Source organism: Balaenoptera musculus, chromosome 5 (genome assembly GCF_009873245.2).
Source record: "Balaenoptera musculus isolate JJ_BM4_2016_0621 chromosome 5, mBalMus1.pri.v3, whole genome shotgun sequence".
NCBI classification, from domain to species: Eukaryota; Metazoa; Chordata; class Mammalia; order Artiodactyla; family Balaenopteridae; genus Balaenoptera; species Balaenoptera musculus.
In genome coordinates this window covers 22,916,385-22,943,969 of record NC_045789.1, presented here as the reverse complement: position 1 = coordinate 22,943,969, position 27,585 = coordinate 22,916,385, and the positions used below count along the sequence as shown (strand labels likewise).

Sequence of the window (27,585 nt, the reverse complement as noted above, 5' to 3'; positions counted from 1 at the left end):
AAGCACTAACCACGCAGTGTGACTAAATTTGGAGATAGGCCCTCTAAGTAGGCAACTAGGTTAAGTGAGGTCATAAGGGTGGGGCCCTAATCCAATAGGACTTGTGTCCTCATAAGAAAAGGAAGAGGCAGGAGGAGTTGACAGGCACAGAGGTGAGGCCATGTGAGGACACAAGAGCAGGTGGCTGTCTGCAAGCCAGGAAGAAAGGCCTCACCAGAAACCAACCCTGCCAGCATCTTGATCTTGAACTTCAGGCCTCCAGGTTCATGAGAAAATTCATCTCAGTTGTTTAAGTCACCCAGCCTGTGGTACGGTTGTTATGGCAGCCCAAGCAGACTAACACAGGGAAAAAAAATTAATAATAATAAATATAAATAATAATAAGGGGGGAGGTTTGTCTAGGATGCTGAACCTAGATTTCTCTTCATAATTTTGCAAAGGTCTGGCTCTAGTGTTGTAAAGGGAGAGGGAAAGGGAGAGGGGAGGAACGTGACAGTGGCGGATTTGTCACACAACAAGACACTGGCTCTCACCTGGCCAGCTCATGCACCTCCCCAGCCCCCGTTTGCTGTTCCCCATTCCCTGGATCTCTGGGGCTGGCTGTCAGACTACGGCAAATACTCTGCCTCCAGCAAAAGCAATTGTTTGAACTGGGAGCCCTCTGCCTTCACCTTGGGTCACTTTATAGACCTCTCAAAGGTTTGCTTAATTTCTAAACATCCCAGTTTAGATAACTAAAGTTCCGTGGTGGGAGGTGTGGGTTTTGTTCTTTTGTTTTTTTCCTTCTGATTTATGCCAGGATCAAAAGCAGCTTCCCTGGGACTTCCCTGGTGGCGCAGTGGTTTAGAATCCGCCTGCCAATGCAGGGGACACGGGTTCGAGCCCTGGTCCGGGAAGATCCCACATGCTGCGGAGTAACTAAGCCCGTGCGCCACAACTACTGAGCCTGCGCTCTAGAGCCCACGAGCCACAACTGCTGAGCCCGCGAGCCACAGCTAATGAAGCCCACACACCTAGAGCCTGTGCTCCGCAACAAGAGAAGCCACAGCAATGAGAAGCCCGCGCACTGCAACAAAGAGCAGCCCCCGCTCGCCGCAACTAGAGAAAGCCTGCGCGCAGCAACGAAGACCCAACGCAGCCAAAAATAAAAATAAATAAATAAATGTATAGAGTCTTTCCTGTGGTTATCGACCCATTGAGAGCCGCTCTGCAGCCAAAGGCCTCGCTGTGCTCCAGGGAATGCCTGGGATTAGGGAGGATTCCGCAAGAGGCTTGAAGAGCCGCACGCGGGCGTGGGGACGTTGCATCTCTCTTTGCAAGCACATAATGGCCCCAAAGTGGTGGATCGCTCACAAATTCGTTCCCCCCTCCTTTCATTTCTAACCTTAGTGGGAGAACTGCATTAATTACTTAAACAGTTGAGCGACTCAGAGGCTTCTTTTCAGCTGCAACGCTCACGTGGCTGCCTCTTTTATGGCCGGCAGGTCCCTGATGCCAAGGGTGGGCGACGGAGGGAGGCCTTGCTAGGAGCACTTGTTTAAACAAGGCCAATTTCAAGCCTACTTTGCATGCAAATACTTACAAGAGCATCCCGGCTCGTTCCTTAAAATTAGATGGAATAAAGACACTTTGGAGGGATATGGCTTGGTTTGTTTCCAATCTTTTCCTCTTATGGCTAAAACTAGTTTCTCCAGATCATGCTTTGGTTTTGCTGTGTTGAGAGTTTATATCACAAGGAAAATAACTTTGTTCTTCAGGACCAACAGTTTAAAATGGGAACCATTTAATTTATTTTGGGGCGAGGGGCGGTTTGTTTGTTTGGTTGGTTGGGTGGGGTTTTTTTGGCCTCGAGGAGGCTTCTGGGCCTGGAGTCTTAACTGGACTGCCAGGGTATTCCCGGGAACCATTTAATGTTGTTGTTCTTGTTTTAAATTTATTTAGAATAGTGTCTTTTAAATGGGTCTCTTAAAACCATTTGCCTTGGAAATGTTATGTTTATGTGCACAATTCCAGGCTCCCTGGGCTTCTTTCTTCATCATCAGGGTATCTTGCTTGCAGAGACCTGCAGGAGGTAAATGTGGTCTTAGCATTTCTGTGTCTGGTCAGGTGCCTGCCATGCACACGGTAAGCACTCACTAAATAATTTCCTTGGTGAATTATTTATGGTGTGGTCGCATTAATCTTTTATCTTAGACTAATTCACACTCTAAAATGTTGGTTTGGCCATTTTTGTAAATCATTTTCACAAATAGGTGTTTCCTCTGGATTCATTGGGTTATTAGCAGTTCAACCAAAAAGTGTTACCACGTGCTAGATGACGTTCTTCTCTGGTTAACTTAGTTTTTTTATTAATTTAATATCCATGAATGTTACCAAGATTGCCAGTCTACATATAGTTCTTCTGGTAACAATTCTCAAACTCTAAAGAATGGTGAAAAAAGCACAGCTTTGTTGTTGTTGGGTTTTTTTTTTTTTGGTCTCTGGAGCTCAAAAAGATTTTTATGGTTGAAATGGAAGATGGTAAGCAGCCCTATTTACAGTAGCCAAGATATGGAAGGAACCTAATTGTCCATCAACAGATGAATGGATAAAGAAAATGTTGTACATATACACATTGGAATACTACTCAGCCATAAAAAAGGATGAAATAATGCCATTTGCAACAACATGGATGGACCCAGAGATTATCATACTAAGTGAAGTAAGTCAGAAAGAGAAAAACAAATATCATATATCACTTTTATGTGGAATCTAAAAAATAAAACAAACTAGTGAATATAACAAACAAGAAACAGACTCACAGATATAGAGACCAAACTAATGGTTACCACTGGGGAGAGAGAGGGGAGAGGCAACATAGGGATAAGGGATTAAGAGGCACAAACTACTATGTATAAAATAAACAAGCTACAAGGATACTTTGTACAGCACAGGGGAAATAGCCAATATTTTATAACTATAAATAGAACATAACCTTTAAAATTGTGAATCACTGTGTTTTACGCCTAAAACTTACATAATGTTGTAATCAACTCTACCTCAGTAAAAAATAATTCTTAAAAAAAACCCCAGAAAAATAAAGGAATGGTAAGAGGCAACCACAGAGTGGACAAAAGGAGTCCTGGGGACTCCCCTTCGTTCTTTTACTCATACATCGACACAGGCATTTATTGGGATTCAGCCCTGCCTTAAGAAGCCCACAGTCTAGGGATACAAATGAGCTAGTGATTACAGGGTAAAGTGATAATGATGGATGTTTTCATAGCTTATTTATTTATTTTGGCCATGCTGTGAGGCTTATAGGATCTTAGTTCCCCAACCAGGGATTGAACCCAGGCCCTTGGCAGTGAAAACCCAGAGTCCTAACCACTGGACTGCCAGGGAATTCTCACCTTTTTAATTTATTAAATGTCACCATCTGGTTGGCCCAGGAGCATCTTACAAATGAGATGGGCTGTGGCAGACATTGGTTGGTACTCAACTGAGCCAATTTTTTTCCCTTTTCCATTATGGTTTTTTACAGGATATTGAATATAGTTTCTTGTGCTGTACAGTAGGACCTTATTGTTTATCCATTCTATATATAATAGTTTGCATCTGCTAATCCCAAACTCCCACTCCATCCTTCTCCCACACCCCTCTCCCTTGGCAACCACAAGTCTGTTCTCTATGTCTGTGAGTCTGTTTCTGTTTTGTAAATAAGTTCATTTGTGTCATATTTTAGATTCCACATATAAGTGAGATCATATGGTATTTGTCTTTCTCTTTCTGACCTACTTCACTTAGTATGATAATCTCTAGTTGTATCCATGTTGCTGCAAATGGCATTATTTCATTCTTTTTTGAGGCTGAGTAATTACTGCATTGTATATAGGTACCACATCTTCTTTATCCAGTCATCTGTTGATGGACACTTAGGTTGCTTCCATGTCTTGGCTACTGTGAATAGTGCTGCTGTGAACATTGGGGTGCACGTGTCTTTCAGCTGAGCCAACCTTAAGCACCAGAGCCCTTGGTCCTGGTGGCCTCACCCCTTGTTCAGAGCAGGAGGCAGGTCAGCTGAGCCATGGTGCTGTAGGATGTGTGGTGACCAGGACTGGGTATACAGGAGCTACACAGCCTCCCACGGTGCCTTAGCCACACTCTCATGCCTGCCCTTGGCTAGGCTTCCAGGAACAGCTGTCTCCTTACCATTCTGAGAAAAAGAAAAAAAGGGAAGAGTGAGGCAGATTATCTAAAAGGTCACTAGCAAAAGCCTCTTCGTCCTTTGGAACAGTTCAGCCTTGATCAGTGCTGCGTGCTCGGTCACCAGTTATGTGGAAGAAGCACAGCCATGGCAGACAATGGAGGTGGGAAGAAAGCCAGCCCTTCTGGCAGGACTTCTAATGCTCAAAGACAAGAGTGGCCATACCCCCCTGCAGGAAACCCACAGTTAGAGGCATTGAAGCCTTCCAGTAAATCCATCTTGGAAGGCAATTCATCTTGGCCAAGTCCCTGAAAGGTAGGCCTATGGGAAGTTACAATTGTTGGTGCAGCAGTAAAGACCTGGCTTAAGCTGACTAGGACAGCCGTGGGCTTGTTATCTTAACCACAGACATTTTGTTCCAAGCGAATGTTATCAGCTCTTCAGAAAACCTTTTGAGAGAATCAGGCGAATCAAGCCCAAGCCGCCCTCCCTCTCTGTGTGCCCTCCCTCTCTGTGTGCCCTTGTCTGGTTTCCCGTGAAAGAAATGAAACCAGCAGCAGCATCGAGAGAAAAGACTCCGCACGAGCTGCTTTTCTCCATCCCATGCCACTCCATCCTTCTCCCCGCTGCATCACCCTGAAGAAGTCTCCTTCTGGAATAAACTGCCTTTCATCCCTGTCACCTTCAATATGGCTCTAGGAATGTCCTTCTCTAGGACCTGTGGACCATCTCTTTGAAAGGTAATCATCAGAGGAGACAACTTCTCTATCTCTCAGCCTCTGAGGGAGGGTAGAAGCCTAACATTAGAGAACACCTTGCTCCCAGTTGTAAAGCTAACTTCTGCCATAAAGACAGGAGAGGGACTTCCCTGGTGGTGCAGTGGTTAAGAATCCGCCTGCCAATGCAGGGGACACGGGTTCGAGCCCTGGTCTGGGAAGATCCCACATGCCGTGGAGCAACTAAGCCCGTGTGCCACAACTACTGAGCCTGCGCTCTAGAGCCCACAAGCCACAACTACTGAGCCTGCGTGCTGCAACTACTGAAGCCCACGTGCCTAGAGCCTGTGCTCTGCAACAAGAGAAACCACCGCAATGAGAAGCCCGCGCACCACAATGAAGAGTAGCCCCTGCTCGCTGCAACTAGAGAAAGCCCGTGTGCAGTAACGAAGACCCAATGCAGCCAGAAATAATAAATAAATTAAATAAATAAATTTATATATATAAAAAAAAAAGACAGGAGAGGTTTATGAGCAAACACAGATGGCCTTTGACAGCGCCCTAACACCGCCCAGTAGTTTTCCACTAGCTCACCCCAGCATTTAAAAACCCTTCCACCCTCTGATCCAGGGGAGTTAAGTTTAGACTGAGTTCTGGCCTCTCTCTCTTATGGCAATAGCCTTGAATGAAGTTTTCCTTGCCTGTTTAACTTTGCAGGGTGCAATCTTTGCTTTGACATGCCGCTGCTCACGCCTCCAAAAGCTTCTCATTCCATTGCAGCAGTGGCTCTCAAACTAGTATGTTTCTGAATCACCTGGAGGGCTTGTTAGAAGTACAGTTGCTGGGACTTCCCTGGTGGTCCAGTGGTTAAGAATCCGCCTTCCAATGCAGGGGATGCAGATTCAATCTCTGGTAGGGGAACTAACATCCCACATGCCACAGGGCAACTAAGCCACGTGAGCCACAACTACTGAGCCCACGCACCACAACTAGAGAGCCTGCACGCTGCAACTACAGAGCCCATGCACTCTGGAGCCTGTGTGCCACGACTAGAGAGCCTGTGCACTGCAACTACTGAGCCCACACACCACAACTAGAGAGAGAAGCCCACGCACTGCAACAGAGAGCCCGTGCACCACAACGAAAGATCCCTAGTGCCGCCGCAACTAAGACCCAATGCAGCCATAAATAAATAAATAAATAAATAATATTTTTAAAAAAAGGACACAGTTGCTAAAGCAGTAGGCCTGGGTCGGGGCTTGACATGTTCCAACAAGTTTCCAGATAAGACATGGCTGGTACAGAGACCATACTTTTTAGCTTGTTTTTTGCACAGACTATCTTAACCCTCTAAGGGCCCTGGAGTTCATGGTGGCCCCAGTATACTGTCCTGTAATAAGGTCATTTCCAGAGTTGATGGAGATGCTTTCTTTCCCACAATCTTCTCCCTCTCTCTCTTTTTAATACTTGTTCCCCCTGTGCTCTCTGGCTTTTTCTCCTCCCTTTCCTTCCCTCTCCTTTGACTCGCAGGTCACAGTAATTCTCTTCCAATTAGCCTTCCCCTTCTGGAAAAAAAAAAAAAGAAGTAGCCTGCTGCTACTTAGGATAGCCGTTAATCTTTCCACGTTTGAGGCTATACTTGTTTTTGGTTGTTTTTTAACCAACAAATCCTTCTTGGAGCCCCCTTGGCACTTTGCTTCCCTGGGGATGGGGGAGGGGGCTTCCCTCATACTCCCTGGTTACCTAGCAACTTGTCTCCTTTCTGACAAGTCACCGCCCCTGCGGAGAAGCCAGCTGATGTGCACACAACAAAGGGAAGGTGACACCACTGCTCCGCTTCCCCTCTTCGAAGGCCTCCCTGTTCATTAGCGCTGTGATAAGTGACTTGCTATGGGCAGGCCCCACTGATGCCCTCTTTGATTAAGCCAGCCGCACTGCCCCTCCCAGGGATCTTGGAGTGATGGCAGCTTGTCAAGTTCCCGAGATGCTGAGTAGGTACTGGGAATTTCAGATTTAATCCCTAATTATATCCAGCCCATCACCTTTGTAATAGGAGCCATAATAGCCTTTTCATTGTTGTCTTCAAGTCAGTGGGGCCGTGTGGAAAACTATATCCATGTTCATGCCTGTGTTTCCTATCTATTGCTACTACATCCTCTCTCCTTACACTTCAGAATGAAAGGGGCTTTGCTTTTCTCCTGCAAAAGCCTTTATGAAAGAAGCTGTTTGTTCCATACCCTTCAAGCCCCCGCCCCCATCATCTTTGTTTCTTCTTTACACATTGATGAATTAACCGCTTTGGGCCCAGGGTTGGTAACTGATTTTAATTTATCACAGAAGACAGAGATGCCCCCAGGTAGCGCTCGTAGAGTGGAAAGTTGGTTGATCCTGGACCAACTGAGGAAAGAGGGTTTCTCAATCTCACTTTCTGTAATCCTGAAAAAGACAGTAGAATAGGGAAAAAAAGGACAAAGATAGAAAGAGAAAAAACAAATTCCACTCTAAAAAAAAAAAGAGACATGCATAGCAGTAATACTTGTAACAGAGAAAAGTGGTAAATTACCCAGATGTCCAATAGATGAATGCCCATACAGTCAGTATAGTAACACAACAGAAGATTATTAGATTGATTTTATGAATGGTAGGCTATTTATATGGGTCATACGAGTCTTAGAGATAAATATATATTACATATTTAAATATGCATAATGCATGCCACATATAAATATATGTGATGTGTTCATATACACAGTAATTCAGGGGAAAAGAATCCAAGAGAGTTTGAACAACTGGTTAGATACATGCAAAAACACATGTAACTTTTCAGAAAAATTAGAAGAATATGTGAAAAGATATGAAGGCACAGTCCAATTCCGTAGCCAATAGCCACATGTAGCTAGTGGGGTGGAGTACTGGAAATGTAGTACTAGTGGCTAGTGTAGTACAAGTGGCTAGTGTGAGCTGACATGTGTCATAAGTGTAGAACTGGATTCAAAGACTTAATATGAAAAAATATATAAAATAGCTCATCAAAAATTTTATGTTGATTACCTGTTGAAATGGTTGTATTTTTAAAACACTGGGTTAAATAACATATTATTAAAATGAATTCCGGGCTTCCCTGGTGGCGCAGCGCTTCAGAATCCGCCTGCTAATGCAGGGGACACCGGTTCGAGCCCTGGTCGGGGAAAATCCCACATGCCGTGGAGCAGCTAAGCCCGTGCACCACAACTACTGAGCCTGCACTCTAGAGCCCGTGAGCCACAACTACTGAAGCCCACGCACCTAGAGCCCGTGCTCCGCAACAAGAGAAGCCACCGCAATGAAAAGCCCGCACACCGCAACGAAGAGTAGCCCCCGCTCGCCGCAACTAGAGAAAGCCCGCGCGCAACAACAAAGACCCAACACAGCCAAAAGTAATTTAAATAAATAAATTAAAATAATAATATTAATTAAAAAAATAAAATGAATTCCACTTGTTTCTTTCTACTTAATGTGGTTACCAGAAAATTTTAAATTACGTATGTGGCTCACATTTGTGGCTTGCATTATATTTCTACTGGACAGTGTTAAGTTTAGAGTTTAATGTTTATTAGGTCCTCTTTCTATAAAATTGCTAAATTTCTTGTTCTGTTTATATTTATAAGGTGTATGAAGTCTGGATAGAAGGAATTTGAAAGCAATATTTCCACAAAGACCAGTTCTACAGCTGGCTTTCTACATTCTATACTAGACTTTAGGCAGATAATGGAAATTGTGACTTCCCTGGGAGGATAGAAGGAGGCCTGGAGAGGAAAGGAGGAAGGCCACCTACTTCAGAGGTGATAGGGTCATTGAGACAACTAAATGTTGGAAATACAAGTAGGTGGTCTCCTTCTAAGATGTCACTTGTCATTTTGGAGAAGGCTTCCTTCCCAAACCAGCTCTTTCCTGCGGGCCTGTCAGCTTGACCTCTTGGAGTTGAGAAATGTCTTTCTATCCACTGTCCTCAGAGGAAGAACATATTCATTAAGCTACGAGTCAACTACATAACTTGGTGTGCAATTCATGATTTTTGTCATTTATGTGTTTGATTTCATTGTTAGAATTCTTTACTTCTGGACGGTTTGTTGACCACAGATTTTAATGGGGGAAGGGGGCTTTGGGGGTGGTGAGCAGAGCACCACTGGTGCTGAAGATGTGACCGAGGCATGGGAGTGCCCCAGGGAATGGGGACACAGCAGAGAAATGAGACACTTACCTACCTAACCAAACTTTAGCTACAGCAACTCATGGGTGTGTGACCAGGATGTTCTAGTGGCCAGAATTTTCCGAGCATGTGCTCTAACTAACCATTTGGGAGAGGAGATGATAGACAAAACTAAGTGTATTCTGCATTTCAGAGACTGTCCCAGAGGGGACAGCACCCCTCCCTGATTTATGGGGACTGATTTAACAATAGGAGTAACATTATCCAAGGGGCTGATTGAATCAGCCCAAACACCACCTCCCCAGGGGGGACAGCACCTATGTATGCAACTGTGTATGGAATATGGGTACACAAAGCAACTTTGTGTACACAATATATATACACAACTGTGTATATAATGTGTGTTCGCAAAGGAATTTGTGTACACAATGCATATACACAACTGTATACATACTATGTGTCCACAAAAAATTTGAGTACACAATGATTATACACAACAGTGTACATACTATTTCCACAGAGGAACTTTGGGTACACAATACATATACACAACGGTGGACATACTATGTTTCCCCAAAAGAACTTTGTGTACACAATGCATATACACAACTGAGTACCCCAGGGGGATGCCAGGGCCACCCCTCGGGGATACCCTGCCCCCACCCCCCACGGGGAACAGCACCTCTCCTGGGCTGGGCCCCCATTGATTCAATCTGCCTTCTTAAATATGGTGACCCTAATTAAAGTAATCATCCTCTTTAATGGGTGTCAGGAGACTTATTAAGGCAGATTGATTTAATGGGACTCAGGAAACCTAAGGTGTTTGGTTGGTTTAATGAAAGTCAGGAGATTTAAGAAGAACAATTGATTTAAAGGGGTTAACAATATTTAAGTGAGCTGATTTAATCAATGGGAGTCACGCGATACAATGGGCCTGATTGAATCATTGGTAGCTCCACCATTTAAGGGCACTGATTGAATCAAAGCAATCACGTGATTTAAGGGGGCTTATTGTTTTAAGGGCTGTTGGGGGATTAAGAAGGGCGATTGATTTAATGGGGTTCAGGAGAATTAAGAAGGCAGAATGACTTAATGAGTGTCTAGAGAGTTAAGAAGGCAGATTGATTTGGGGGGTCAGGAAACCTAAGGAGTTTGATTGGAATAATGGGTGTCAGGAGATTTAAGGAGGATGGTTGATTTAATGGGGGTTGGGATGTTTAACGGGCCTGATTTAATCAGTTGGAGTCATGTGATTTGGGGGTTGTTTAATACATGGGAGTCACGTGATAAAAGGGTGCTGAATAATCCTTATATTCAGGCCTGATCCTACTGGTGGCTGCCTTGGGGGCCACATTCATTAACATGGATGGAAAAATGCCCCCCAAAGTAATCCATGATCACAGAATCTCATTAAACTTGGAAGAACTACTTTTTTCTCCAAGAGAAAAAAAATCGAAGTATAACATTTCTTCTTAAGAAAAAGAAATTGTTATTCAACTGCTACATCCCACCTGTTCAATAAATATTCACTGAACTTCATAGGTACCATTCAGCCATTAAATAAATACTAAGCCCTCACTATGTAGAATATTGTGTAGTTGAGATCCTAGACTTTAAAGACTGCCTGGATTCGAATCCTGTCTCTACTACTTCCTATCGGGATGACCCTGGGCAAATTATTTAATCTCTCTGAGCCTCTTTCTTCATCTGTAAAGTGGAATAAAAGAATAGTGTTGTTGTGACAATTACATGAGTTAATACAATTAAATGAGCTTTAAAATACATGAAAAATACTTAATACATGAAAAACACAGGCACAGAGTGGATGATGTATAAGTATTTGCTGCTCTATGCTGGCCAGTGTGCGATAGGAATAACAAAGATAAACACAACACAATATTGGCCCTCAAGGGTATTCCATCTGATGGCCTGTGAAACACATTGTTTCATTTAACCTTCATAATCAGCCCATGAGTAGGTATTGTTAATCTGAGACTCAGGCAGACTAAATTACCTGCCTGAGTGCACACAAATAATAAATGACAGGTGTGATTTAGAACTGGTTATTCTGACCCTAAATCCAGGGCTCTTTGCTCAATAGTATGCTGTCTTTCTAGTCTTTCAGAGGCAAAGTCTTAGCTCAGCCCATGAAGCAGAGGCTCTACCCCCAATAGCATTACAGAGATACTTTCTTTGCAGCAATATTAGGGTGTCTGGGGAACCAAGTAACAGAAAGTCCTGACTGAATTTGGCTTACACATTAAAAAAAATTAATTATCTCACATTTTTAAAAGCCTCAATGTAGGTTGCTTCAGGCTTTGATGGTTTCGTGATATCATGAAGGACCCAGGTTCACTCCATCTCTCTGCTCTCACTGTCAAGGAGAATAGGATGACCATGGCTGGCTCAGCAAAATGATGATCTATCCCCCCATATAGGAAATAGGGTGACCTTCACAGAGCATATTAGGGTGAACACAGCCACAGAATCAGCTTCTGCCGTTGCTTGCCTAGGCCGTCAACAGTGTCTGCTACAAGTGACACCAAGTGTCATCAAGTAGCATTCCTTTTACAACTAATAGAGTCCTCATCTCAATTTAGAAGGAAAATCCAAAATCACTGTAGACTATAGATAAGTTAAATGGGGGTGTCTGCCATAGTGATGAGAATTTTAGTTTTGCCAAAACCCTTTATATTTTGAGAGCTTGGTTGTGGTCATGAGAACATCTAAGTTGTTCTAACCAGTTCAAATTTATAAAAACATTATTTGTGGACTTCCCTGGTGGTGCAGTGGTTAGGAATCTGCCTGCCAATACAGGGGACATGGCTTCGAGCCCTGGTCTGGGAAGATCCCACATGCCACGGAGCAACTAAGCCTGTGCGCCACACCTACTGAGTCCATGTGCTGCAACTACTGAAGCCCACACGCCTCGAGCCCGTGCTCTGCAACAAGAGAAGACACCGCAATGAGAAGCCCCGGCAATGAGAAGCCCGCACACCACAAGGAAGAGTAGCCCCTGCTCACCGCAACTAGAGAAAGCCGGCGCACAGCAACAAAGACCTAGCCAAAAATTAAAAAAAATAAATAAATAAAAGAAACCCATTATTTGTGACTTTTAGGGAAGTGCTTTTTTTTTTTTAAACCACAAAAAAGAGGGTAGAACAGCAAGGACCTACTGTATAGCACAGGGAACTATATTCAATATCTCGTAATAACCTATAATGGAAAAGAATCTGAAAAAGAATAGATATATATATATGTATAACTGAATCACTTTGCTGTTCACTTGAAACTAACATGCCATTGTAAATCAACCATATTTCAATTTTTTAAAAATTTAAAATTTAAAAAAGAGGGTAGAAGATAGTACAATATTCAAAGCGATGTGTAGCAGCCAAAGGGAAATGTAATCTTTCCTAGGAGACAAGAATTTATAGCATTCCTGGATCTTTTTTGTATCTGATTGTTGAGGTCTTGACAGCTTTTCAATTGAGGAATACGGTCATGTCTGTTAAACTAATTGTAGCTCTTCACTCCACTATATAATTTTACATTTCAGCTTCAAATAGAATGGCTTCAATAAACATAAAGCAGACTGACACATTCCAGATTTCTGCAGTTTACTTTACACCAAGAAATTACATTTAGAGATTTCCAGACACATGCTATAAACGAAAATTCAACAGGAAGTTTCTTTCACTTCCTCTAAATCTGACCTACATTTCAAAAATATATGAGTGGGCTATAACCAGGAACTTCTCTTGCTGCCATTATTCATGCTGTGTTTTCTGAATTATTTTTTTTTCTTCTCAGTGACTCTAGTGGCCGTTGAGGGAACTGTAGACCTCGGGAGTCTTTATGCAGCCCTATGTGAAATGGCAAATGTTATCAATAGGGATGGCCAGATGATATAGCTCTGAGCCACCTACATCCATCAGATTAACCAGAAAAGTCAGACCTCTGTACTCTTTTTGTGGAATAGTTGAAACCTATGGCTTTTTCAGCTATTTAACCTTAGATATTTTTAATGTGAGTAGCCATTTGATGGTTACATCTTTCCCAACTCTATGCCACCCACCTATCTACTCCCACCTATCTACTCTAAAGGAATCGGTGTGGTGATGAATTAGATCCAGTTTGTGCACATTGCTAGCTTTTTAGAGAATGGTGCCATATAAATTCAAGACCTTGTTAAAAATGAGCTAAAGCCCATAATATACCAACTTACATATATTTTATTGTACTCTAGGCTGCAATATAGACACAGAACATTCCCACACCTCCTCTACCTGCCATCGTAAGAGTTCTGGAATTCAGTCCAGGAGTCTGGTGTGGCCCCTAGATGGATGTGTGTGTCTTTGTGCCTGGAAAAATATGTGCTTCATAGAAGCCTTTCTCTCCATTTTAGAGTGACATCCATAAGATAGCTGGATAAGATGCTTACAGCAGAGCAACTGCTGTCCTCTGCATCCAGATAAAATGCCAGGAGACGTGGAGGAAAGCGGGCAGCCCAGTTAAGTAATAATGTGTTAATTCAGTTTAAAGATGTGAAGCTACGAGCAACTGGGTACAGAGTGAGGAAGCTTTAGGCACTTCAATCTTTAGCAGGGATTTAAAAGTCAAATGCATCGAGGGATCAGACGGATAACGTAAATTGTCAAGTGGCTCTAGCCAATAGGAAGTGATAAGAACTGGGGTAAATTTTTTTTTTTTTTTACTGTTCCATCACCTTTTATTACAATCCTACCCTTGTGTTCCAGAATGAAGGGCTATTTAATACACAACCCAAAGCACTCCTAAAATTGATCTTAACCTTCCCATTTCTTTCTCAGTATATTAAATCAAAAGGAAAAAAAATCTTCCAGAAATGTCACCAGGTTTAGTACATCCCAGCAAGAGCACCTTTACTAAACAACAGGAAACAAAACATGTCAGGAATCTGACCAAATGCACAAAACAGCAGGTGAGATTCCTGATAGGAAGGAATGACTCCCGATGGAACATAAATAGATCCCCTCAAAGTACATATATTTCACATGAGTGTATACATATGTATGTAATATATTAAAAGAAATTTGGTTTCTACCACAAGAATTTAGGGCATTCAAATTTTAAAAATTAAAAAAAAATTTTTTTTAAAGAGAAACACACAAAAAACACTGCGTATCCAAATAAAACATGCCCCCTAGTTACTACATATGATCTTATGTATCAGTAGAAGAACATCCAGGGAGATGATTGGTTTCTAAGGTGTCGGATGTTTCTGCTTAAAAGCCAGATAGCCAGACTCGACTTCAAATAGGTACAAAGTATTGCATGTGCTGAAACTAATACTTGGTCTTGGGTTAAATAACACATTGTCTGGGTATTTTCTCCCACAGGGCTCATCACATAGCAACAACAGCAACGAAAATAACAATAACAATCACTGATACTCAAATAGTCCTTACCATGTGCCAGGCACTTTTCTAAGCACTTTACATATATTAATTCATTTTTAATACACAAAACAACTTTCTAAAGTAGATACTACTATTATTCCATCTGACACATAAGGAAACAAAGGCCCAGAGTCAGGCTGTTAGGAAGTGGTAGAAGTTGGATTTGAACCAGGATAGAAGTTCACTCAATACTTCTCTACTAAACTCAATATGATTTGAGCTTCAGAAGGATTTCAGTGGCTTACTCCTGACCTGGAGATTGTAGTTATACCAATCCAATCACTTCATTGATTCAAAGTTTGAACTTCAGACTTTTCTTTAAAACACTTTTCAGGGACTTCCCTGGAGATCCAGTGGTTAAGACTCCATGCTCCCAATGCAGGGGGCACGGGTTCAATCCCTGGTGGAGGAACTAAGATCCTGCATGCTACACAGCGTGGCCAAAAAGTAAAAAATTAAAAAAATAAAAAATAAACACTTTTCAGAGCAAGAAATGCATTTTACCTCTTCATCCAGTACACACATATGTGATGCAACACTCACCCTCACAGCACACAATGCACTCTGGTCTGTTCGATTCTTTTCTGTTCTGTACCATTTTTGAAAAGTGCTCAACACAAACAATTAGATTGATTTCTGCAATTTGGAAATTACTAATAAAAGGATCTTTTCTCAGCCCAAATCCATATATGGTCAAATATTGATTGACATGGATGTACAGAAAAAAAAAAAATCTTTATGAAAATTCTTGCCACTGCCTTGATTTTCACCTCCCAAAGACAGGCATCAGCGTAGCAGCCAAAGAGTGAATTAGTGTCACTCTTTGCAAGCACAAACGCCTCTTTCACAATTGTTACAGTCAAAAAACAATTAGTGCACACACATACAGCACAAAAGTTAAACGATTTGTCTCTGCAGCCTAATCTTACATTACTATCCTCTATTCGAATACTGCCCAGTATATATCTAAGGCTCCTGAATAAAGAGAATCCACCCTTTCTTTTCTTCCCTTGGTTTCTTTCCTTCCTTCCTCCCTCCCTCCCTCCCTTCCTCCCTCCCTCCCTCCCTCCCTTCCTTCCTTCCTCCCTCCCTCCCTCCCTCCCTTCCCTTTTTCCTTTCTTGCCTTCCTCTTTCCTTTTCTCATCCTTTAATTCAACACACAAGTATCGAGCATCACCAAGACAAGGCACACACGCCGGCCTCGTGGAATTTACAATCCCATGAAGGATTGAAACAAACCGGATACTCAGCCCAGACGTGTGTGTGTGGATGCAGTTTAATTCCTTCTTCTTTTGTGATAAGTGACCTACCGAAATATTTCTCAAATGCAGTTCAATAAATATTTTATGTTAAGACACCAGGCACCTAAAGTGAAAACGAAAACAAACAACCCTCAGTACTTCTCATGTATTGTGCTGTTTTCACTGGAAAATGTTTGCCTGACAACCAAAGCCAGAGAGGAAACAGGTGTTTGGTTTTATTTTTCAGTAGCTTCTCTCCTGGTTCTCTATGTCAGTTGCCTGTGATGTGTATCTTGCCCCTGAGTTTTATAGATGTCCTTGCGATTGAGTCAACATACATACATAAATCAGATATACTGGTATTGGGGGGGGGATTCTGTTTTCATCTAATGTCCAAATAATTGAGGCTGAGCTATACGTTATTAGTTACACTTTCCAGTAACTTGATAATCTAAGTATGAGTCCTCTGCTGGATGAAAATTCCAAGGAGCCTATAGATGGTATAGTAAATACAATATCACCCTCTAGATAAGCGGTGGCAGATATTATTCTGGTTTAAATTTCACTGAGAAATGTTCACAAGTATAGAAAAAAGGGTTGGATAGGAATCCAAAGAAATCCCTCATTTCCCTGAATCTGTGCTCAACGCCACCCTCTCAGTGAAGCCCATACACCCACTCCTGGCCCCCATTACCTTTGCTCTATTTCCTTTTTTTTCATTGTACTTAATACCTTCCAACGTACTTTATGATTGATTGACTTATTTAATATGTTTAGTATGTTAATTGTTGATTTTTTATGTCTTGGCCCCCACTGGAAGGTAATCTCTAATAAGACAGAAAGTTTATCTGTTTTGCTTATTGATATACACTAAGCCCAATAAATGAACAAACACCTACTGATCGACTGATTGGATAAATTAAAGGAAGAATGCACCTATTGATTATTTATTATAATCCATAATGCAAAGTGTGGGCTTTGGAATCAAATTGCCTGTGTTCAACCCCCAGCAACTCTATTTTTTTTTAGGGTGTACCGTGCAGCTTGCAGGATCTTAGTTCCCCTACCAGGGATCGAACCTGGGCACCTGGCAGTAAGAGCCCTGAGTCCTAACCACTGGACTGCCAGGGAATTCGCTCCCAGCAACTTTATTTATTAACTGTTAGCCTAGGGCAAGTTACTTATTACTCCCGGTTTCCTCAACAATAATATTGGTAAGATAATAGTAATGCCTAGATCCCAAAGATGGTGTCGGAGTTAATCAGGATAATTTTCCCTATCCAGAATGTGCTAAATCCTCAACAAATGTTAGTTATTATTAGTGTGCACCTGGCATCTACACACACTGTATCTCATTCTAATACAGGATCCTGACACTGTACCTGTGGAGTTCCCCCAAGAATCATACAAAAACTCTTGGCCAATCTGAATATAACCCCCAATTGGAGGATCCTTGCTAAAACCCAAAGAGTCAAACAAAGAACAGTCTTAAAAAAACAATGAATTTTGCTGGAAAATAGGAGGTATTGATTTTTCTTCCCTCCAAATAGCAATGAATGAATCGACTAATCATTTTCCCTGTATGCTACCACCCCAAATCAGGAGTTCCAAATTCCTGTAGAGACTGACAGAAATAAGATTGTGAATACAAGGATAAATTTTCTTAAAATAAAAATAAGTTGGGGCTTCCCTGGTGGCGCAGTGGTTGAGAATCTGCCTGCCAATGCAGGGGACACGGGTTCGAGCCCTGGTCTGGGAAGATCCCACATGCCACGGAGCAACTAGGCCTGTGAGCCACAACTACTGAGCCTGCGCGTCTGGAGCCTGTGCTCCGCAACAAGAGAGGCCGTGATAGTGAGAGGCCCACACACCGCGATGAAGAGTGACCCCCGCTTGCCGCAACTGGAGAAAGCCCTCGCACAGAAACGAAGACCCAACACAGCCAAAAATAAATAAATTAATTAATTAAAAAAAAACAAAACAAAAAACCACCCACCTTTAAAACAAAACAAAAAAAAGTTGATCAAGAGCACATTCCAGGACTTCCCTGGGGGCGCAGTAGTTAAGAATCTGCCTGCCAATTCAGGGGACACGGGTTGAAGTCCTGGTCCAGGAAGATCCCACATGTCGTGGAGCAACTAAGCCCATGTGCCACAACAACTGAGCCTGCACTCCAGAGCCTGCGAGCCAAAACTACTGAGCCCGCATGCCACAACTACTGAAGCTCGTGTGCCTAGAGCCCATGCTCTGCAACAAGAGAAGCCACCGCAATGAGAAGCCCACGCATGGTAAGGAAAAGTAGCCCCCAGTCGCCACAAATAGAGAAAGCCCACGTGCAGCAACAAAGACCCAACGCAGCCAGATAAATAAATAAATAAATAAATAAATAAATAAATAAATATTTTTAAAAAAAAGAGCACATTCCAGAAGTACTGTCCTTGAACGTCTCTATTTAAACAATTGATGAGAAAGTCACATGCACCCAGCTATTTTCATTCCCAATGGGCCAACACGTAGAGTACCAAATCCAAGTAGTGTTGCCAACTAAGAACATACTGAGTTCCAGGGGCAAATAAAATGTAAAGATTATAATCATTTATTAGCATGCTTAAGTGTCAGAAGTAAGAATTTATATTTTATTTTCTGTTGCCCATATTTAAAATTGCACATTAAACAGTCTAAATTCAGGGTTACCAGATAAATAACCTGCCCCAGTGCTTTAAAATTTGTGTATAAAATATGAACATGAGCCATTATCCTGGTGTTTTACTCCAGTCCCTACATCTACTTACCAAGAATTGGCTCCTCTGAGCGTGTGGTAGACCGTCCTGTGTTCCCCCGGGAGTGTGGATTATTGTGGCTTTGCAAAAGGTCAGCCTAGGGAAAAGGATACACACACTTTGACCCAGGAATCACATTTCTAGAATTTATTCTAGACATGTAATCTGAGATAGGCGCAATGAACTGCCCACAAGAATGTTCACTGGAACGTTACGTATTGTAATTTGAAAATGGAGACAGACTATGTCTCAAAATTAGAGATTACATAGAATAGTGGTATATATCTGAGGCTATTCCAGAGGTCAGAAAACTGTTGCCCATGGACCAAATCCAGCCTGCCTGTTTTTGTAAATAAGGTTTTACTGGAGCACAGACACGCCCACTCATTTATATATTATCTATGACTGCTTTTACTACAAAAGCAGCGTCGAGTGGTTGTGGTAGAAACTGTTATGCATTCATTTCCTGTTGCTTCTGTAACAAATGACCACAAATGAGTGGCTTAAACCATACAAATTTATTTTCTTACAGTTCTGAAAGTCAGAAGTCCTAAAATCAAGGTGTCGCAGGACAGCGTTCCTTCTGGAGGCCTCAGAGGAGAATCTGTTTCCTTGACTTTTCCAGCTTCTAGAGGTCATCTGTATTCCCTGGTTCATGGTTCCCTCTGCCATATTCAAAGCAAGCAGGGTAGCATTTTATCATCTCTCTCTCTGACTCTGACCCTTCTGTATCCCTCTTATAAGGGCCCTTCATTGAGTCCACCCAGATAATCCAGGATAATCTACCATCTCAAGATCCTTAATTTAATCACAACTGCTAAATCTCTTTTGCCATAGAAAGTAACATAGTCACAGATTCTGGTGACTAGGATGTGGACCTCTCAGTGTTCAGTCTACCACACCATGTAACCCACAAAGCCTTCAATATTTACTCTCTGGTCCTTTAGGAAAAAGTTTGCTGACCCCTGCTTTAGACCATTGGACTGGAGGATGAGAACAGCAGCTTGTGGCCTGAGGGAGCAACTTCTCTGCCACGTGACCGCAAGAGGGCTGCCCTCTAAGCCAGCTCTATGATGAGGGACCTACAGATTCAGTCCTCTTTAGAAACACAACTGCAATTATCCATGAAAAACCTGAAAAATACACAGAGCATTAGAAGAAAATCTAAATTTCCAAATCTATTTTTCCAAAATTCCAAGAAAGAAGGATCTTTTCCTGGCTATATGGTACTTTCTTTTTTTGACTTTGACACCTATTTTTTCTCCCTGACTCCCATTCTTTCTTACCAATGGAACCTCAATTTTTAACCAGGCAGCAATGTACCCAGTTAAAAATATCCATCGCTCCAGCCTCCCTTGCAACTAGAGATTACCCTGTGACTCATTTTGATCAATGAGATAAAAGCAGAAATCTGCTGAATGGAGCTTCTTGGGAATACTACTGTTTTCACAACTAAAAAAAAAAAAAAAGAAAAGAGGAAATAGCACAGACTCACCTAGTTCATCCTTATAGCCCTTCACTGTTTTCTTCTATGTCCAGCATAGAACACAGATGTGGTCATGGAGGTGGAACAGCCATTCAATGAAGAAGACGAGCACCAGGTCTGATGATGGTAGAATAGGAAGCTGGAAGGGTCCTGGGTCCTTGGCAACATCCATGAGCAGCTACACAAGCCCCGGACTGACCACCTCCAGATGGTTACATCAGAAAAATGAGCCACTCTTTGGCTTAGCCACTGTGGTCAGTATTCTTTTTTACATGCAAAGATGATCCTAGCAATTACAACATGATATGATGTATATCAAAGCTCCAGCAACATGATGTCTATCTGTGTGCTATTCCGTCACTCTGCTCTAACGAGAGTGGATCTACTCCATATATGGGGTGGGAAAAGGATGGATAGAACACAGGTCTTTTTCATGTGGTTAATTCTAACAACCCTTCATGGTAAAAAAAAAACACACACACACACACACAAAACCTCAAACTAGAAATAGAAGGGAACTTCCTCAATCTAATAAAAGGAATCTATGGAAAACCCACAGCTAACATTATACTTAGTGGTGAAAAGCTAAATGCTTTCCCTCTAAGATCAGGAACAAGGCAAGGATGTTTGTTCTTGCCACTTCTATTCAACATTGTACTGTAGGTTCTAGCCAGGGCAATTAGGCAAGAAAATGAGATAAAAGTTGGAAAAGAAGTAAAACTATCCCTCTTTGCAGATGACATAATCTTTTATGTAGTAAATCCTAAATAATCCATCAAAAAAACTATTAGAGGGCTTCCCTGGTGGCTCAGTGGTTGAGAGTCTGCCTGCCAATGCAGGGAACACGGGTTCGAGCCCTGGTCCGGGAAGATCCCACATGCCGCGGAGCAACTGGGCCCATGAGCCACAACTACTGAGCCTGCGCGTCTGGAGCCTGTGCTCCGCAACAAGAGAGGCCGCGATAGTGAGAAGCCCACACATCGCAATGAAGAGTGGCCCCCGCTTGCCGCAACTAGAGAAAGCCCTCGCACAGAAACGAAGACCCAACACAGCCAAAGGTAAATAAAATAAATAAATTTTTTAAAAAAACCAAAACCACAAACTTAAAAAAAAAAAAAGCTATTAGAGTTAATAAACAAATTCAGTAAAATGTCAGGATACAATATCAATATACAAAAATCAATTGTATTTCTATATACTAACAATGAACAATCCAAAAGTGAAATTAAGAAAACAATTCCATTTACAATAGCTTTAAAAAGAAGACAATATTGAGGAATAAATTTAATAAAAGAAACGTAAGCACTGCAAGCTACAAAGCAGCACTGAAGGACATTTTAAAAGACCTAAATAAATGGAAAAACTTCCTGAGTTCATGGATTGGAAGATAACGTCGTTAAGATGAAAACACTCCCCAAATTGATCTATGGACTCAATACAATTTTTATCAAAATCTCAGCTGCCTTCTTGTACAGAAATGAATGGACAAGCTGGTCCTAAAATTCATATGGAAATGCAAGGGACCCAGAATAACCAAAGCAATCCTGAAAAATAAGAACAAAGTTGGATGAGTCAGAGTTCTCAATTTTAAAACTTATTACAAAGAAACAATCATCAAGACTGTGGTACTGGCATAAGGAAAGACATATAGATCAAGGAAATGGAATTGAGAGTTCAGATTTAAAATCAAAGTCTAAATAGCAACCACAGGGTTGGAAAATTCTGATGAGGACCAACCACTGGGATGAGATGGTGCAACTAAGAGTCAAGTTCCAAAGTGAGACGAACATGTGACTCTCGTAACTGGAGTCACCTGTCTGCTCCCAGGCTAAGGGAAGGCTGGGCTTCCAATTATAATCCTCCCACCCAAGAAGAAAAGATGATTACAGATAAGAAGACCAGAATACTGTTAAGAAAATTTATTCTAGGCTGCCCCTAGATTCTAGGCTGTTCCTATTGATTTCCACGGAGTAAAAGAGTGAAAAAGGATATTCTTGAAGGGGTGAGGGTTTCCCAGGCACCTCATTTTGGAGTTTCACCATTAAATATATATCTGGGCTTCTTTACATTTTTTTCTCAGTTCTGGCGCTTCTCTGCTTCACTTGTTCCCAAACCTTTTGCCACACTCTTTATTCTGTATGCCCTGTCCCTCCCCCAACATCTTTACTACTGCCAAACTCTCTCTCTCTTTCTCACACACATACACACCCACACACACACGCCAAACTCTCTCTCTCTCTTTCTCACACACATACACACACACACGCCAAACTCTCACACACACACACACGCACACACACACACGCATGCACATTCATCCTGCATTCTTATCACAGCAGCAAACAGTACATTAACTGCATGGATTTTAGATTTAGACTGATCTGTTTTGAATTCAAGTTATGCTTTTTATTGACTTGTGCCCATCAGGCATATACCTAAACTCTAAGCCCATTTCCTTGTCCATAAAATAGAGATAATACAAGGGGCTCATAGGGGCTTTGTGACGTTAAAATGTAGTGTACTGGGAGTTCCCAGTGGTTAGGATTCCAGGCTTTCACTGCCATGGCCCAGGTTCAGTCCCTGGTCAGGGAACTTAAATCCCACAAGCCCCATGGGGCGGCCAAAAAAAAAATTGGGGTGCATATAAGATATTTAGCCCAGAACCTGGCACACTGTAAATTCTCACTTAATGGCATACAATAGCTGTACCTATGGCAGCTTCCTAACCAGTAGAGATGTTTGTAAAAAGAGACTCCTCTGGGGCTGGTTTCATTCTGCTGAAGATCAGACAGAGACCCTGGCTTACCCACATGATGGCAAAAATTATATCTGCAAAAAAATAATCCCTTGTTATGGTAGAAATTTTCCTAGACATAATCTCTCCAATGTCCATGTACCAACCTGTCTTCGGATGCTCTTAATAAAAATACATGGTTCTATCAAATCTGTTGCTTTTTAAAAGGGGGATTTTCAGGCTTACATATAAAATTATTAAGAGGTAGAGAAATGTACACTGTGAAAGAGATAATAGAGGCAGGATTTAACTTGGAAAAAAGGAAGGCAGAGTGTGTGAAATTAATAGCTGTCTTCAATAAGGATATTAAAAGCTATTAGGATGAGTATAGTGGTCAGTTCTGTCCCATTGCCACTAAGACAGAAATGAATTATGAGGCTTAACTGTGGCATTTAAAGTAGAGATTTACCCAACTCTGGATTACTTAGAAAAAGGAATCAAGGAATGGATACTGCAAACCAGTTTATACTGGAAAAAAAATGTCTATGAAGTGAAGTCATTGACACGTATTAAGGGAATGTCTTTATGAAGACAACCATTGACTGTTTTGCGGATTTCTTTTCCCCCTGCTGCATTCATTTATTGCACAATTGACTGGACCATTTGACAGATTATTTTTGGCAATTTTTTTCACTAAGACATCTTAATTAGCTTTTATCACAGTTCAAAAAAAAAAACCCAGGCCATCCTTGGACTGGTCCATAGACCTTTGTCAGTCAGAGCAGCACCGTTTCTAAAGTCCTGGCTCCAGGATTTCTCACCTTCAAAACCCTACTCCACGCAGGCTCCTGTCTTCCAGTGAAGATTTTGGCTCTTGATCTAAGCTCCTCTCTCCACTCTGAAACCTGTCAGCATCTTGGGTGACCTCAAGATCTACCATGATAACCAGCACTCTTCACTTCATGGTTATACCCTCGACCTTGTAACATCAGATCCACGCCTCCTCGGAAATCATACCTAAAACAGTAATTTCTTACTCTTCTAACTAACTTCCTTAATTACTGCCCAGGTAACATCTATTTGACCTCTGCAGCCCCGCCTTGTTTATCTTCTTTTTTTTTTCCCCACCCTTCTTGACTCAACTCTCCTGATCTCCAGGGTGACTGCTGCATACCTCCACCTGCAATCCTGTCTCTTGCACTGCACCCTCAGCAGATCACCACACATTGCTTCCTCCAGAAAAAAAGTAGATGCCGCCAGAAAAGAGCATCTATAACGTGTGCCACCAAATCGTCACACCCGCCTTCTTCCACCTTCCGCCTTTCCTCTTGTTACAGCAGACAGGTTACCCTCATCCATCCTATCCTCCTGGACCCTGAATCCCTCCTCTACCACCTTCTCAAGAACAGATTGACTCCGCTTTCAATATTCAGTCTCTCCTTTTCTACAGACTCTTCCCATCAGCATTTAAATATACTCATTTTCTCTCATCTTAAAAAATAAAATCAAAACTCTCCCTCAGTCGGCACTTCTAATCTGTCTCCTTAGTCTCCGTGAAAGACCTGTCTGCTTTCTGTATCCACACGCCTTGCTCACCCCACCCCAGCTGGCCTCAGGCTCCCAAGGCACCAAAACAGCTTTCACCCCCACTGACCCAGATAAAACTCTTTTGCAGTAAACTTTGGTTCTTTCTTGACCTCCAGGCAACGTCTGCCCCTGCAGACGACGCCCTGCTCTCTCACTTCCTGTGACACCTGTGCTCTCTTGGTCTCCTATCTTCCCTCTCTCTCTCCCCTCCTTTCCAGTCTCCTTTCAAGACCCCTCCACAAATGATGTGTTTTGTTTTGTGTTTACTCCTAGCGTTCTGTCCGAGACGCTCTGCTCTTTTCACTCTTCAAGCTCTCCCTGGATGAACTTGTTTACTCTCAAGACATCATTTACTATCTAAAGTCTAAAGATGCTCAAGATTTTTCATCTAGTCTAGATCTTTCTTCTGAGCTCCGGGTAGCCGACTGACCAGTGGACACCTCCCCTCAGATCTATCTCTTACAAATCCCTCAAGCTCATCATGTCCCAAGCTGGACTCATTATTATCCTTCCTTCCTCCCAACTCACGGCTCTGGCAGGTTGCTCCCCTGCCAGGAACTCAGGTGTTATTCTTGAAGTCTCCCTCTCTTGACTCCTCACATCCAATCAGTAGTCAAGTCTTCCAGTTGTCCATTCCAAAAAGCTGTCCATCTAGCTCCGTCTCTCCTTCCTCACTGCCATTTCTGGCCCAGGCACCAGCCCTTACTTAGGGTGGTATAGCAAAACCCTCCTGACTGGTCCCCCAGGTTCCTGTCTTCACTCTTGCAAACAGCTTTGACTGACCTAAGATGTTCATCAGATTGTGTCCCGCACCTGCTCCCCTTCCTCTGAATTCCTCTAAGATTTCCCACGGCCCCTGAGATAAAAAGCAGACCCTCAGACATGGCTCCCAGGGCCCTCACGTCTCTGCCTGTTCCCTTGCTCCCCACAGCTCACCCCAGAGACAGCCCTCCAATACTCCTCTCCTTCCCCCAACGAGTCTAGCTCTTACTGAGCCTCGAGTCTCAGCTTAAACGTCACTTTCTCAGGAGGTGATGAGGCCTTCAGTGATGGGTTGAATAGTGCCTTCCCTCCCCCCTCCAAACATACAAAAAGCTATTCCCCATCCTAATTCCTGGAACCTGTAACTCTTACCCTATATGGCAAAAGATGTGGTTAAGCTAAGGATCTCAGGATTTTCCTAGATCATTCGGGATGGGGCGGGGCATCATAACAAGAGTCCACAGACTGGGGGGCTTAAACAACCGAAATTTATTTTCTCATGGTCCTGGAGGCTAGAAGTCCAAGATCAAGATTCTGGCAGGGTTGGTTTCCGGTGAGACCTCTCTACCTGGCTTGCAGATGGCGGAATTCTCATTGTCATCGCATGGTCTTTCCTCGGGGGGCGGGGGGGAGAGAGAGGGAGATCTGATGTCTCCTTCTCTTCTTTTAAGGTTGCCAGTCCTATTGAATTGGCCTCACCATTATGACCTCATTTAACCTTGTTCCCTTAAAGGCTGTATCTCCATGTATGGAAATATGGTCACATTGGGGTTAGGGCTTCAACACGTGGATTTGAGGGGCACACCATTCAGTCCACAACAGGCCCTAAATGCAACTACATGGATCCTTATAATGTAGACACACAGAGGAGAAGATACACAGAGAAGAGGAGACGCTAATGTGCCCCAAGAGGCAGAGATTGGGGTGATGCAGCCACAAACCAAGGGGTGCCTGGAGCCCCAAGAAGAGGTACAGACAGGAGCAGATTCTCCCCAAGAGCCTTGGGAAGGAGGGCGGCCCTACCAGCACCTAGTTTCTGCTTCTGGCTTCCTGAACTGCGAGAGAATGACTTTTCGTTGTTTTAAGCCACTCAGTTTGTGATAATTTGTTACAGAAGCAACAGGAAAGGAGTACACTTCGGTGACCTCAGAGACAAGGTGGGATTGCCTGCTCCCTGCTCCCTCAGCTCCTGTCTGCCCTTTTCATCACCCACATCACACTGAATTGTAAGTGTTTGTTTAGAGTCAGTCTTCTCTTCTAGGCTACAGGTTCAAGAGGGCAGAGATGGCCTTTCTTGTCCACCACTGCTCCCCAGGGCATAGTACATAGTACATGCTCAATAAATATCTATGAGATGGATAAGTCAATGAGCTGGTATTGAGAATTTCTTGGCTGGGAGAGTTGATAAGTAATAGACTGAGCTATGAAAACAAGCTAGGGAAGTGGTTCCTTATAGGAGGTATTCTCAGTCCTCTGAAATAATTAGGTAACGTCTTGTCTAGAGACCCCAGAATGACCTTTCAGGAGTTTCTAGCCCCTCGACAGCTGTGACCCAGTGGTTTGCAATTTTCTTAGCAACTTGAGCTTTGGTGCCCTCTGGTGACAGAAGTGAATTGTCTCATTGTAAGTCTGTCAAGATTGACACAAATCTAGTTACCTGCTGCTGTATGCGATTTTCTCATGAAGAAATTGAATTTTCTCCTTACCGTTAAATCAACTGGAAAAAAAAAAAAAAAGAAATCAACTGGAATGATGTATTTAACCATGAAGTCGATAAAAGTTACATAAACCACATAACCTCCAAAGCCTTTGCAGGTGTCACCTTGAGTTTTGTTTTGAATATTAAGATTTCCCTGTGAAATACAAAATTTCAGATTGCGTTTACATTTTCTCCTCAAATAGCCATGTTGTTTATGGTCGACTTTAATGTTATTTGGAAAACTGACACCGTATTGTAAGTGGCTGTTATGATAACTAAGACTTAAGTGCTTTCCACAGCCCTTAAACCTTTACTGAGATTGAAAATCAAGTTGCTATTTTTTTTACAGACCACATACATAAAAAGATGCCTGTGTGCTGTTTGTAAACGAGAAGTTAGGGGTCTGGCTGCCTGTCTGTAAACAGACTTACTTTTCATCTCCTGATCTTGTAAAAATGCTGACAGCTACACAGTCTTCCAATTTTAAATTCTGTGTGAGTTGCAATGGCAGACAGTTCCACATAGCAACCGCGTGTATGACTATGCTTAGCTTCACGTCAAAGATGTGTTTTCCAAAGTGCCATTTGAAGATAATTTGGGAGGACAAAGTAAATACATTTTTTTTCTCACCGATTACATCATCATTTTAACGATAACTTACCATCATTTCTGATGATTTTCCAAGGGTCATGCTGACCTGTTAACATTTGAGTTTGAAGTGTTTCTGACCTCAACCGTTTGGTCAAATAAACAAGCACTGATTT

The 27,585-nt window shown here is 42.4% G+C and overlaps 1 long non-coding RNA gene across 4 annotated transcripts; it reads right to left on the bottom strand.

Moving 5' to 3' along the window:
• Positions 1 to 217: 217 nt before the first annotated feature.
• On the bottom strand, positions 218 to 27,557 carry LOC118895687. Of its 4 annotated transcripts, XR_005019997.1 has the most exons (7): positions 27,483 to 27,557; positions 26,780 to 26,839; positions 19,084 to 19,218; positions 18,566 to 18,650; positions 6,945 to 7,338; positions 4,032 to 4,195; positions 1,898 to 2,062 (listed from the first exon to the last, which is right to left on the bottom strand). It is a non-coding gene; the product is annotated as an uncharacterized LOC118895687 (long non-coding RNA). The 4 variants fall into 4 exon arrangements; XR_005019998.1 differs by lacking the exons at positions 1,898 to 2,062; positions 4,032 to 4,195 and adding an exon at positions 218 to 336; XR_005019999.1 differs by lacking the exon at positions 4,032 to 4,195.
• Positions 27,558 to 27,585: the final 28 nt, after the last annotated feature.